The 15,646-nt window shown below is 34.6% G+C and overlaps 1 protein-coding gene across 1 annotated transcript in view; it reads right to left on the reverse strand.

The window, feature by feature from the left end:
• Window positions 1-15,646, reverse strand: part of LOC121430086 (semaphorin-1A-like) — a 106,392-nt gene that overhangs the window by 51,577 nt on the left and 39,169 nt on the right. The gene's annotated exons all lie outside the window — the stretch shown is intronic.

The raw sequence follows: 15,646 nt of genomic DNA on the forward strand, positions 1-15,646 counted from the left end.
ATTGGCGGGCTCGCTAGTTTCCCGTGGGCGGGGGTTGACTAGCTGAGCGGTCCCTCGTTCGGGGCCGGGAACGATCGGGTCGGCGTGCACTGCCAGGTAAGGGGGTATTGTGCTGTCGGATGGTTCGCATCCAGAAATCGGGGATGTCGATCCCGCTGTCTCTGTTGAAGTTGTTAGGACAAAGACGTATACTAATAGCCTCCTTAATGATGCGTGTATACCAATGTCTTTCTTTATCAATGCAATGTACACCCTCCCAATCTGGGTGGTGTTGCTTCTCCCAAGCATGATCTGCCACAGCGGATGTGTCGCTTCGCTATAACCGAAAATCGCGCTTGTGTTCAGAAATGCGTTCAACTATCGGTCGGGCTGTCTCTCCGATGTAATACCTGTCACGTCTGTGATCAGGGATAGGGTCTTTGGGGTGTACTTGTTGACCATAGTAGATTGCGAGACAAGTTATGACATGTTTAAATTTCGCTTATTTTTCACAAAACAGTTCAATGCACAACACCGAGATATGCAAATGAGAGAGTCGATGATGATGATTATCACTCACTATTTCTTTTGTTTATATTGTTTGAATGATACAATATTTCAATTTTTACAGATTTGACAATAAGGACCAACTTAACTTCACCATAAACTGTAAAAATAATGGTAATTCCACATGTTCAGGGAGAAATAAAACTTTGTTTCAATTGACAAGGAGGAGAAAATTAGAATATTTCATGTAATAAAATACAAAAGAAATAGTGAGTGGGAGACGTCTTCAGTCTACCAATTTGCATACCGAATAGGATGTGCATATAACTGTTTTGTGTAATTACACGAAAATTTAAGATGCCATAACTTTTTTATTTTATATCCGATTTTGATGAAATTTTCAGTGTTATGCTTGTTGAATTTTTCTCTTTTTATTCAAATCAAGTTTTTGTTAGGGTGGACTTGTCCTTTAAAGGACAAGTCCAGCCCAACATAAAAGTTTTGCTTCATTTCACAAAACAGTTATATGCACATCTTGGTTGGTATGCAAATGAGGAACTGATGACATCACTCACTCACTATTTCTTTTGTATTTTATTATATGAAATATTTTTATTTTCTCGTCATTGTCGTGTGAAATGAAGTGTCATTACTCCCTGAAAACATGGAATTCCATTATTTTAACATTTTGTGCTTCGGGCAAGGAGGCCCCAATCGTCAAATTCGTAAAAATTGAAATATTGTATAATTCAAACAATAAAAAACAAAAGAAATAGTGAGTGAGTGACATCATCAACTCTCTCATTTGGATGTAATTGGCTCGTTCATATAACTATTTTGTTAAAAATATTAAAGCGAAACTTTGAAATGTCATAACTTTCTTATTTTACATCCGATTTTAAAGAAATTTATAGCATTGTGCTTGTCTGATTTTTCTCTATTGATTCAAATCAACATTTTTCTGAAGTGGACTTGACCTTTAAGCTTGTTTTTTAGTTGATGGGATTTCACTCTTGTACATCATGCCAAAAATACTTTCATTGTTGAGATAAATGTTGCATTTTTGCACTTGTCTTGTCACTCACGTTTTGGATGTTGTGTCACTCACGATATATAGGAGGGCACCATTTTCTATAGAGAAGGTCATTGGTTTTGACTATACATGTATGTGTTAGTAGGTACACTTTTTATGTACACGTATGGGTACTCACAATACGCATTGACAGAGCTCTATTTGGGCATGAATCCAATCTTAAGTGATAATGGTGAGAAACCCATGTCCAAAATTTGTTGTTTCACTCACGCACCATTTTTCAATCATATCTACTTTAATTGTAGAATTCAAATTAAACCGGTAGTCGCCCATGCCAGTCATACATTGTATATAATTAGTAGTGGTGATTGATTCATAGCCTTTAAGTTTAAAGCCCTTACTGTCATATGAAACAAAGTTTCATTCCTCCCTGAACACATGAAATTACATTAGTTTAACAATTTTGTGGTTCAAGCAAGGGGGTCCTACTTGTCAATTTCATAAATATTGAAATATTGTATTATTCAAACAATAAAAAACAAAAGAAATAGCGAGTGACATGATCGACTCTCTCATTTTCATATCACTGAGTTGCGCATAGAACTGTTTTGGGAAAAATAAGCGGAACTTTAATATGTCATACATGTAACTTTCTTATTTCACATCCCATTTTGATGAAATTTTCAGCATTGTTCATGTTTGATTTTTCTCTATTTACTTAAACTTTTTCTGGGGTGGATTTGATCTTTAATTACATAACAACTGCCTTCTTCAAAGTTGATAATACAAAGCTTTTGATTGTCTGCAACTGCAACGTATTCCTAGTTCACCGGAAGTGGTGACACCGCTCGTTCAGTATCACGTTCATACATTGATGAAAACAGTTTCGAATTAATGGAGGTACCCATACTGGGCCAGTACCAGACCACAGCATATACCAGCGTGATAGCGAGCAGCCAATACTCGGCCGGAGAATCAGGCGTAGCATCACCCTACGAACCAGTTGGGCAACTGAGGGTGCAACACTCGCACTCTTGCGCAAAAAGCCGCAAAAACACAGTTGTTTGGAAATAGAACATCAATTACCTTTCGGATATGTAGTGTCTGAAAACAGGACACACTAATGTAATGGAAAAGCTGGTAACAAGCAGTAATTTGCAGTTTACCAACCCTGCTGAATCAACAAAACTCAAGTGTTGATGCGGCTTCATTCATTTTTGCTAAGCTTGGATGACATCATCATGCACAAATAAGCGCTCGTTCGAGCACTATGACACCGAGCGTCAAAACCCTCAAATACGAGTCACAGATTTGGGCAGTGAACGAGAAGGCTCGTCAGAGATTACTTCGTGCATGCGCAGTGCTCCAAAAATCCCTTTATCTCGTACGTCCACACGGCTTGTCTCAGAAAACGAAAGGTCTCATATTATTTGCCCATCAACTCACATTCCCTATACCATACCGCATCATTGTCACATTCGGACTTTTACCACTCTCCTCTTTTGAGGTGGCACTTGAAGGAGGTGTTATGTGGTCTTGGCATTGACATCAATTCAAATATTCTTTTTGTGGCCTGGGCTCCGTAACACAAAGGTTTGCGATGAATTGCAAATATGAAAGAACTGCACTGATTGGTTCCTGGTCAGAATTTTGAACCAAATGCGCGTGTAGCATTGATACTAATTGGTCAGTTTATTTAGCGATTGATCACTATATCTTTGTGTTGCGGAACCCTGATGTCATTTAAAACTTTACTCCTTCTCTTTATGTGTATATGACAGTTTACAGGTTTACAACTCAACATTCACTACTGATGGAATCATTTTTCCTTGTAAGAAAGGGGTATTCTCAATAATCACTCATATCACCTGGCATGGTCTGGTACCTAGCCAATGATGTCATGTATGACTTCTTTTTTTTAAACTATTGGATACCAATATTCCTCTTTTAACATTTTAGGCATTGTCCAAACAGGACTTGGCAGCTTCAATGTCTTTTTTCACGCCAAACCACAGTTGGCTGCACACTTCAGATTGACTATTAGCAAATCCTTGAGAAACCTAAGGATCAAGTTCAACTCATCAAGCAATGGTTTTTCTCCTGAAGACAGCTTATATGTTGTCCCTCCAAAGGCACTGTACCAAAATTCAGCTCTGTGATTTTCAGCAGGAATCTTACAAGCTGCTTTTCATTGCTTTTTCCCCATGATTCTAAGGTCCAGCTCAGTTCTAACCAGGGTACCCCAAAAAAATGATCAACATGAAAACATAGCATATCCCACCAAAGTTGCTCAAATGCAAATTCGGTCTTGTTAGGACATGTTGGGACCTACAAGTATATGTAATGCAAATCTGCTCTGAACCCACATCGGCCCGCTCACGGTAGTTTGCTGTTCAGACCCTAGTTCATCACTAATTGTTTGAATGGTGGCCAAAAATTGATTTTGAACAAGGCATATATCTACTTCAAGCAATATCCAAAATGCTTTTGAATCTCAGTACAATCTCACCCGAGATGTTCTTGCAAATTTGCTTATTTCCTGTCCTCTAATACAAATAGGAGTGGGCTATACATGGGTCAAAAATACTTTTTTTGTAATTTCAATATGGGAACAGTTTTCTTTTATTCCTTGTAATGTATCTCAACATGAAATGACAATATTTTTTGTCTTGGGTCCAAGAAAAAAGTGTGCCGGGCCAAAATCCAAAATGGCCGCCAAAACCACCCAAAATCACAGTTTTGGCCACAACTTCTTTATTTGGTGGTCTTTTTCTTTGGTTTTGGTGTCTATTCATATGTATTTGGGGGCAGGCAATTTGCTTTTCCTATACTTTTCAACCATTATTTGTATAGTTAAAAGGTAATTATACCTAAATTTTTCAATTTTTATAGCCTTTTTTCAGTCAAAAAGTAGATTTTATCGTCCTGGGGTTCTTGGATATTAGATGGTATGAGGTCAACAATAGCAAGCAGCTTCATAGAGCTATATCGCTTTTATTCCTCTACTATGGGTTTTACGGATATTTGTGAAATATATCTTAAATAAAAAAAAAATTTAATTATCCATAGGGGCTATACAGTATACAATGTACTGTACATACTGCACTGCAAAATGCATTGGCCACCATGACAAGGCATGTATAAACTGTAGAAATGAGCTCTTACATGTAGGTTTAGAATTAGATGCCTCAGAAATTGAAGAAATGTTTTGTCTCAGAAACTGAGGACATGTTTTGTCAAATATGCTAATTCAGGGGGCGGAGAAAGGTAATTAACCCCACATCATCATGATCATGGCATTTACACTGTAGATATTCTGGGCCCCGTTGCATACAAATTTACCATTTAATGTTAACTTTATAATGGTAACTTACATGGAATCCTTGATTCTGATTGGCCGTTGATCAACATTTACCATGATTATATAGTTACCTGACCCCATAAACATAGGCCAGTTAGACACCACAACCAGGTAAAAAAAGCCTCCAAATGAAGAAGATATGGCTACATGTAGATACATGTATGTGATGTACGTATTATATAAATAGTGTACAATCTATTGTACAATATACTGGATTATATGTACGACAAATATGAAATTATCCCGAGTGCAGGTTTATTTCACCGAGGCCGAAGGCCGAGGTGAAATAGGCTTGCACGAGGGATAATTTTATATTTGGAGTTCATATAGTCAAGTAATATTGTATGATAGAACGTTCACTATTTATTATAGTAAATAGATCCCTTAATCTAAGCCCCCCATCATGGATTTTGCCATCCAAAAATCGAAAGTTATATTGTACATATGTACAATATAACTTTTTGAAGGGAGGTCACGTGGTACAAATCCAGCCAATCACAGCTCGTATTTTACTACCACTATTTACTATATGGTGATATTTTACATGTATGTGCAATTTACGTTGCTGGTTTCATCATGTACATCAGCTGACAAGCAATCAAATTTACAATTCACAATCTAATTTTAAACCTTAACACTATAACACTATAGTTTATATACAGGCCTTGTCATATGTCATGGTGGTCAATGCATACACATAGAAATATGCAGTGTAGTATGTACAGTAACAGTACATTGTATACTGTATTGCCCCTATGGATAATTAACATTTTTTATTTAATAAGATATATTTCACAAATATCCGTAAACCAATAGTAGAGAAATAAAAGCAATATAGCTCTATGAAGCTGCTTGCTATTGTTGACCTCGTACCATCTAATATCCAAGAACTCCAGGACGATAAAACCTACATTTGGCTGAAAAAGGCTATAAAAATTGGAAAATTTAGGTATAATTACCTTTTAACCAAGGCTCGACATTAGCGGTGGCCCGGGGCCACCAAAAATTCATCTCGGGCAACCATTATTGAAAAAATGTTAAGTTTTGGTGGCCCGAATCGGGCAACCAATAATTTTCAAAGTAGCGCAATTTTTCTCCCGATTTTGCATGTATTTATCAACTTTCTGCAGTTCAAATTGCAAGCCAATTCGTCATGCGCCTTTTTTGTTAATCTACACACAAATACACACACACACAAAGATTGCATAGTCATGACAGTACGTAGGCCTACTACCGCTAGCATACAGTAACTATTATTCAGCCGGCCGCGCCTGCTGTCTGGCTGAGCTTTGCGTGCATGAAACCACTGCAGCTAGCTGTGCACGAGCAGACTATTCAGACTCGTACTCAGGGAGCTGCGATACGAAATGTTACTGCTAAGAAATCTTCCCCAGAACTCTGAAAAATCTACGTCAAAGTCACATTTTACACCAATGAAATGCCCTTCTACAGTCCGTATTACTGAAACCTGATTATCTGCAAGCATTATAAGGAGGAATTATGACCTCTCTTTTGACTCAAAAAGACCGATTTCCAAATGCATTAATACACATAAAACACATAGGTGAGTACATCACAGTCCCGTATGTGCATTTGTATGTATGTTGATATTTGGTTTATTTCGAAGCTGTGTCTCTTCTAGCCAAAAATAAATAGGCAGCTTCTTTCTTTCTTGTTTACAAATGACTTCTTAAACCACTCTTAAGGAAGTAAATACTTTGGGAAGGCATTTCATTGATATGAAATGTGAATTTTTCCATCATTTTGTCAAATATAGGGAAGGAATTTTCTCACTGTTTTTTCCAGATAATTTTTGCCGTTTTCTCATTTTTTTTCTTTCATTTTTTTTTACAGTGATTAAACCATTTATACCCCTTCCCATTGAATATGCCTGATTAAAGAACATGTTTCTACTGAATAATAATAATAATTTTCCCCATTTTTTGATAATTTTGTCTTATTCATTTTTCTTACAAAGTTACATTTTCTTGTTTTTTCCTCAAATGTTTTTTTCCTGTTCTTTGTTTTCATTTCTTTCTTCATTTTTTCTTTTGTTCTATAAATTCTGCAGCATATTTTTCTGTGATTTTCTCCTGCTATAATATGCTGGAAAAGAGAAAATAAACTGGATTTGGGGCCTGCATAATCTAGGTTTTATGATCAAAAAGGAAGAAAGGAAAAATAATTGTTTTGTAAATCTATCTGAGTTTGCTAAATGCACTATTTATTTACTTTATCATTATGAGTGTGTGTCGACACGGAGATTAAAAATGCACAACCTGGGAACAATACAATTCTTTTATTCTCTTTCAATCATTTCATATTTACAATGATAGAACAATTTATATATTACCACAAAATAAGCAAAGTAAAATAACAGCAAGCACGATTTACATACAAGATGTACAAAGAATAGTGGTATGTGTTAACTAGTGACTGCAGAATATTTCACTTTGTTTTATTCATTTTAAATTAATGTTTTTCTTTATATTTTTCGGGCCACCAAACTTTACTAATGGGCCACCAAAAAAAAATTATTTGAAGGTTTTGGTGGCCCGAACGGGCCACCACCAAAAATAGTTAATGTGGAGCCTTGTTTTAACTCTACAAATAATGCTTTAAAGTGCTAATTATAGGAAAAAACAAATTGCCTGCCCCCTAAAACATATGAATAGACACCAAAACCAGAGAAAAAGACCACCAAATAAAGAAGTTGTGGCCAAAACTGTGATTTTGGGGGGTTTTGGCGGCCATTTTGGATTTTGGCCCGGCACATTTTTTTCTCGGACCCGAGACAAAAAATATTGTCATTTCATGTTGAGATAAGGTAAAAGGAACACAAAAAAACTGTTTTCACAGTAAAACCAAAAATCACCCATTTATATCCCACTCCTAATACAAAGTACTTTGTGGCAAAAAGGTTCATTTCAATCAATCAGAAAGGAAATAATTTTTATCGGATTTTGAAAGAATATTTGGTGTTCACAGAGATCTCCATATCTCATGAACTTTTCTACCATTAGAATATTTTATCTGCTTCTGCAAATTTCAAAATAAGATCCCTGACTTTGCTAGCTTTAAAACTTTCTTAATTAGTAAAACAAAGAAATGACATTAAAGATAGGTGAACCTTCTGCTCATTTCAGTGAATGGAGACAGAGAATGTTCAGTTCAATGCAATTCAATTTATTGTTTAACCATCAAATATAAAAACAATACAAACAAAATGGCAACAATGATGGGAACTAACAATGATGGTAAGGTGACCTCGGAAAAGCAAGGCTTATAAAAGGGGCCAGGCCACCAGGTAACATATTATAGCCGAACTGACTTTCTATCCTGACGAGCTGGTTCGTTTCGGCTGCAATATACAACCAGTTGGTGTAAAGTCCGTCTTCTTCACTTCTGACTCTTTGCTCCTTCTCAGTAACTTAATTAAATCTCATGGATTTCAACATCTCTGTCATTCTGTATCATCATTATCTCAATCATTCCAGTAATCACTGAGTAACTCCGTAATTTCAGTGTTTCGATATCTCACTAATTTCAGTACTTTCAGTATCCTCGCTCATCTCATTATTTTCAGTAAAATTTCAGTATTCTCAGTAATTTCGGTAAATTCAGTATTGTCCGTATCTCAGTAGTCAATATTTTCCGTATTTCGGTAAAGTCAGTATTTTCCGTACTCTCACTTCCAGTCTGTACTTCTGCTTTTCAGACCAGGTATACTTGTATTGTATCTTCGTACAACAAAATAATGACAAACAGGAAAAGATGCATTCAGTTCTTTTAAATTTACTGAGGAGTAATCAAGCTCATCCTGTCGCAGCAATTTCCCATATAAATTGAACAGAATTTCGTTCTGAATCCTACTATCAAGCATATCGCCTGGCTTGTAATCGAGATTGGAGTTCAATTGAGGGAGGTTGTCAGGCCGTAAAATTTAATCATCTTTTAAAACTAGTTAGTCATGAAATACATATTTTTAACAGCATCTATGGTAATTGTCACTTCTATTTATACCCGAACAGTGAAGAAAAATTAAAGATACATATCTAACATAATCATACAGTTGAAAACATCGTTATTTCTCAGCAAATAGTGCTTACATACATTTTAAAAAGAAAATATGTACATAATCGATTACAAACGATTACTGAATTTCCCTATGCAACTATGTACATGGATTAAGAATTATTCTACGCTCATCAACATTCCAAAACCATGCTAAACATTTGAAAATAAACGTTTCATTTCATTACAATATATATCAACAATTATCAAAAACACAAACATAATGACACACTCATGCAGCAAAAAAAAAAGAAGAAAGGAGTAGATTGGTAATTTCAGGAGGTTAAGAGGTTAACATTGCCCTGCATAACTTTTTTAATCTAGTAATAGTGGAGCTGTTTTTAAAGTCATTGGGAAGTTTATTCCATAATTTAGGGAAAGTCATTTTAAAAGAATTAGAAACGACAGAAGTTCGAACTTGAGGGAGACGAATGAGATCACATTGACGAGTATGAACTGATGAATTTGGGGCAAAAATATCTCTTAAGAGGTAAAATTTTAGTATGGAACTTGTACATCAAAACAAGTGAATTCAATGATCATTTAAAGGGGAAGTTCACTCTGACAAAAAGTTTATTGTAAAAATAGCAGAAAAAATAATAAAAAATATTGCCGAAGGTTTGAGAAAAATTCATCAAATAATTAAAAAGTTATTAGACTTTCAATTATTTGATTTGTGACATCATATGCGAGCAGCATCCCTACATAGCGAATGGTAAAAAATCAATAAAATGTCATTTTTTTCAGAAAATTGAAAATGGTTTTCGCTGTACCTGATGTATATCAATAGACGAATCATTTCACATCCGATCGTGAATAGAAAACAAAATTAAGTCACAAGGAACCATACAAAATATGAATTTCATGCATTTTATATTACATAACACGTGGGGCAGCTGCTTGTTTATGTCGTCACAAATCCAAAACTTTGAACTCTAATAACTTTCTTACTCTTTAACGGATTTTCCTCAAACCTTCACCAATATTTTTTACTATTTTTTTCTGCTATTTTTACAACAAAGTTTTCTTCAGGGTGAACTTCCCCTTTAATGGTAAAATGTTTAATTGGGTAAATAACGGTTTGGAATAACTATTAAATGCAGCATTACATATAATTCGGATTGCTTTCTTTTGTAGAAGGCCTAACCTATTTAAGTGAGTTTTAAATGTGTTACCCCAGACAATATTACAGTAGATTAAGTGTGGGAGAATAATACTGTTATATAACATAATCAAAATAGTCTGAGGGATTAAAATTTTAGTCTGCAGAGAACCCTGATAGATCTTGATATTTCAGTACAAACTGAGTTGAGATGGGGTTTCCAAGAAAGATATTCATTTAAAAAGACACCTAAAAATTTGATACTGTCATTTTTAGAGATAGCATTACCATCAATAATACGATGATTTATATTCAGAGGAACCATCCTGCCTCTTGCTCGAAAAATTATATACTTGGTATTCTCAGAATTCAAGAGCAGTTTATTACAAACGAACCATTTATGTAGATTATCCAATTCATCATTTGCTGATGATATAAGATCATTAATTTTTTTGTGAGCAAGTGTAACAGTGGAATCATCAGCAAATAATGAAAATTGTAAAACTGAGGAGCAATTAATTACATCATTTATATACAAAAGAAAGAGGAGGGAGCCTAATACAGACCCCTGAGGAATTCCACAAGATAAATAACTTAGATTAGATTTGACATCGACCACCACTTGTTGCCTTCTATGAATTAAATAACGGGTGAACCACTTCATAACCCATCTAACACCGGTTATGAAGTTTACACTTCGTAATTCCAAAGGTTCGTAATTCTGAAAAACGAAAATTGCCTATACCTCGATGTTCGTTAATCCGAAAACGAAAAAGGGTTCATTAATCCGAACATTTGGCGCCTTATTCCGAAAACGAAATAAGGTTCGTTGTTCCGAAGGTTCGTTAATCCGAAAACGAAATAGGGTTCGTTATTCCAAAGGTTCGTTAATCCGAAAACGAAATGAGGTTCCTAATTCCGAAGATTCGTTAGTCCGAAAACAAAATAAGGGTCGTTAAGCCGAAAATTAAATAAGGTTCGTATTTCCGAGAATGAAATTAATTCATTTTGGTAACAAGAACGGTGCTGTTATTGCAAAATAACAGGATATTATGCAATGATATACTAACGAACGATGATATATGTGTGTGTTGTTGCCAAAGCATGTATTGATTTAAGAATAGGCGCCCGGATCAAACATACGCTTAATTTCGATTTTATCTGAGCAAATGCTGCCCAAGCAAATGGTTTAAAAATGCAGCTAGGGGATGAAGTGTGCTGGTCGTTTGCGAGTAACCTCCAGATAATAGGATTTGTATTGGAGGGGATGTCATTTTTAATAAGACTAGAGCTTCTGAAAATTAATCTAAAATGTATACTTTAAAAAGTGTATTTATTTTGAAACAAGGGAATTTCCCATTTTGGAAAAATAGCATTTGCCTGTTATTTCTTTTGAAGGTACAAGTGCCCCCTGCTACCCCCCCCCCAGCGGATCCAACTTTCACCAATGGGGGGGGCGAAATATTTTCACCCATAATTTCCCGGATCGGCAGCTTGAAATTTATTTTTTGTTTGTTTCTTTGAAAGGGTATTCCTAATACCCAATAATCATTATAAAATAAGGTAAATATGTAATAATATCATAAGCCCTTGTTAGATAATGAAAGCGTGAATCGCGAGCTATAGTTTTCGTTGAAAATATATGATGGGCAATATGTTTGTGGTCTTCAAAGCAAGATGGCTATGTATCTAGATAACAGCTGCGAGCAAGAAGCGCGAGCAGAAATTTTAATTATAAGCTCTGACCTGATCTAAAAGGGACATGTTAAGGGATTCTGGCAGTTAGCCATGAAGACGATACATGTTTCAACCAAGGGCGGCGGAACGTATTTTCCCTTTTTTTTTAGGGGGAGCCAAAAAAGTGCACTTATATGCCAAAAAGGGCATTTTGGTGCAACCGAATATTTTCATCATGATATTATCATAAAAAGTTGTGTGTTTTGTAGTAATTAAGTTGAGCAAAGTTTTTTTAATTGATTTCTGATTGATAACATATATATTTAGGTTTTATTTTTCGCGAGAAAGCATAGCGAGCAAGCGGTTTGGAAAAAAATCAAATCTGAAGTTGTAAAACTCGCTTTTTGGTCAATTATGGACTTAATTACTGTTAAAAGGGCATTATTGTGAGATGTTGCGAGAGAAGCACAAGCTCAAACTTTTGGAAATTTCATGTAGGCCTAATAAAACATAATAACGATAACATTCATTTATCAAGGGAAGCCACCTCAGTTCTGAAAAATCTTTATCACCATTTTTATGATGATCGTTTGAAATTATTATGATCATCATTAGTATTATTTTTATTTTTATTACCAGCAGAAGCTCTTATTAAAAATGACATCCCCTCCAATACAAATCCTATTAACTGGAGGTTACACACAAACGACCAACACACGTAAAGGAAACCAAAACCCAAGAAGAGAAGTAATCTTATTGGAAAGAGTAACGAGAGGAACAATTTAAAAGAAAAAAGTTTCATCAAAATCGGTTATGGAATAAGCAAGTTATGGGAGTTTGAAAACTCTTGTTGTACTTTCTATGGGCATCCTCAAATTGGCAAACGTGCTTCAAAATGGCTGATTTTGTGGACAACTCTCCATTTGTTTTGTACACAAATTTTGAGATTTTCCTCATTATCTTTCAAATTGCATCTTGCCTCCTTCTGAGCACAACATATGTCATGGGAAAATATAATCCACACCATATATGTCAAGGTCAGGAGGATATAATGTGAAATATGTAAAATAGAGGGGAAAATCTGAAAATAAGAAATACATAAGAAATTTAAAAAACAATAAAATACATAAGAAAATAAATGTGATTTTGAGATTTTTTTAGTACATTTAATCAGAATCATATAAAGTGTTGGTGTACCAAAAATTAGCATTATAGGGGCATTATTTAGTTAATTAGAGCAAAATTTTGAATTTTTGCATAAATTAGCATAATAAATTAGCAATGAGATTTTTAGCAGAATTTGATCTTGCAGTTTTGTAGATTATGCCATGGGTAACGCGTGTGCCAAGTTTCGTTGGCCAAGATCATAAGGGGGGCTTAATCATCCCCCAAGTCTTTTAGGCATCGAAATAGCCCAATCTATGTAATAAGGTATGGGAAAATTGTACTTGCTCCTGTACTGAGATAAATTAATTTTCTGGGTAAATAGCTGTAGAAAAAACATGAGTGACACAACGTCCAGTTTTGAAAATTGTGAAGATCTACTTTTTTCAGAAATATATTTCATATAATTTCTTTTGCTTTTTAGGAGTTAGATACAATACTGAGCTTGTATCTTGCCAACAAATACGCTTCTAATACAAATTTCATATTGTGATAGGCAATATGTGAATTTTAATGCAAAAATGAACATTTTGTAACATTAAATTTCCCTTGCACTAAATTCACTGGGATGCCCCCCCCCCCTGTTGCACCCACAAATGTAATAACGCCCACAAATGTAATAACACTTTACCCACAAATGTAATAACGCCCACAAATGTAATAACACTTTACCCACAAATGTAATAATTTCACCCACAAATGTAATAATGCACTTTACCCACAAATGTAATAATTTTTGATCGCCCACAAATGTAACAATGACTTTACCCACAAATGTAATAGATTTGAAGGGATTTTTGGCAAATCCGTTCTGAACAAAAATCGTATAGTAATGCATTCATATACTAGTAGCACGAAAGTGCAAAGTCTCTTTTCCTGACCCAGTTAATTAACAAATTATAATATAAATCCAAAGTCTTTCTTCCAGACCCGGTTGTTTAAAAAATTATAATATAAATCCAAGTCCCGTATATAAAGTCCCGTACAATATAAGTCCAGACCCGGTTGTTTAAAAAATAATCATATGAGCCTAAAGTCTTTATTCCAGACCCGATTGTTTCAAAAATGATAATATAAGTCCAAAGTCTTTTCACCAGACCCGGTTGTTTCAAAAATTATAATATAAATCCAAAGTCTTTTTCCAGACCCTGTTGTTTCAAAAATTATAATATAAATCCAAAGTCTTTATTCCAGACCCGATTGTTTCAAATATTATGATATAAGTCCAAATAAGATACGATAATGATGTTCCGGTGGAATAAAAATGAGAATCGAGCCTAGTCTTCTCTCCAGACCCAGTTAATTAAAACTGGTGGAATCAAAGTCTTTGTTGTTGTTTTGAATTATACTGAACGTATTGTGAATATACGCGCTATGAGTAAATTGAGAATCAAGCATAGTCTTTTCTCCAGACCCGGTTATTTAAAACTAAAAACTAAAACCCTATAGTAATGCCTTCATATAGCACAAAAGTCCAGTCTTTTTCCAGACGCAGTAGTTTCAAAAATTATAATGTAAGTCTAAAGTCTTTTTCCAGACCCAGTTATTTCAAAAATTATAATATAAGTCCAAACTAAGATACCATAATGATATTCCAGTGGAAAAAAAGAAAATCGAGCTTAGCCTTTTCTCCAAACCCTGTTATTCAAAAATTGTAAATAACAATACAACAACAACAACAAAAACCGTATAAAGACCCCATAATCTTATTAATGCTGGATAACATGGACATATAGCGTAGTCTTTCAGCCAGACCCAGTCATTTGTTTTTCAAAATAAGGCTAAGAGTAAAAATATATATAACTCCAAATCTAATACCAAGCAATCCTTGAACCTAAGAACATGTTTTTAAAAAGAGGTTTAGAATGTTGTCTTTATTCCAGACCTAATCATTACAAAAATTACGAAAAAAATCTTCTAACATAAGACCCTGTCATATTCTCTTGGAATAACATGAGTTGTAAAACGTACTCTTTCCTCCAGACCAGGTTATCTAAGAAATGAATTAAAAAAGAAAATCAAATCTAAAACCAGTTTTCAAAAGTTACACCCAGTAAAAAATATGTCTGTACCCCACACCCAGATTCTTTTGTATAATAATACTAAGACCCCTACAAAACATTGTAATTATGCATTTGCAAAGAAAACGTCAATTTTCCAGACTTGGTTATTATTTAAAAATAAAATTGTCTAAAACAAATACCCAATAATCTAACTACTGTGGAATAACATGGAGATCGATTGTAGACTTTCCTCCAGACACAATTATTTCAAGAATAAAAAAAACAAGAAAACCCAACCCCTAACAACGAATCTAAGAACCAACAATCCTCCAAATTCAGACCAAGTACAAAAGCACATGTTTAGAGCGTTGTCTCTATTCCAGACCCAGTCATTTAAAAATTAATTCAAATATTCTTAAAAACATAAAACTTTGTCATATTCTTATTCCTGTTGAATAACATTATCATTATGCTTAGACCTTCGTCTAGACCCAGCTATTTATAAGAAAAACAAATATTGAAAGAAATCAAAGCTAAGACCAATCTCTAAAATTAAACCCAGTTAAAATGCTTGGGTTTAGAGACTTGTCTTTACCCCACATCCAGTTCTCTTAAAATACAAATTAAGCAGAAGATTAATCTAAAAACCCAAACTATAAAACCCTGTAATAAGGCATACCGTAAGTTGGTATACAACTTGTTTTTGTTTGATGGAAGTGAAATAAATAAAATTGAATTCAATTGGA

The sequence above is a fragment of the Lytechinus variegatus genome, chromosome 1, assembly GCF_018143015.1.
Source record: "Lytechinus variegatus isolate NC3 chromosome 1, Lvar_3.0, whole genome shotgun sequence".
NCBI classification, from domain to species: Eukaryota; Metazoa; Echinodermata; class Echinoidea; order Temnopleuroida; family Toxopneustidae; genus Lytechinus; species Lytechinus variegatus.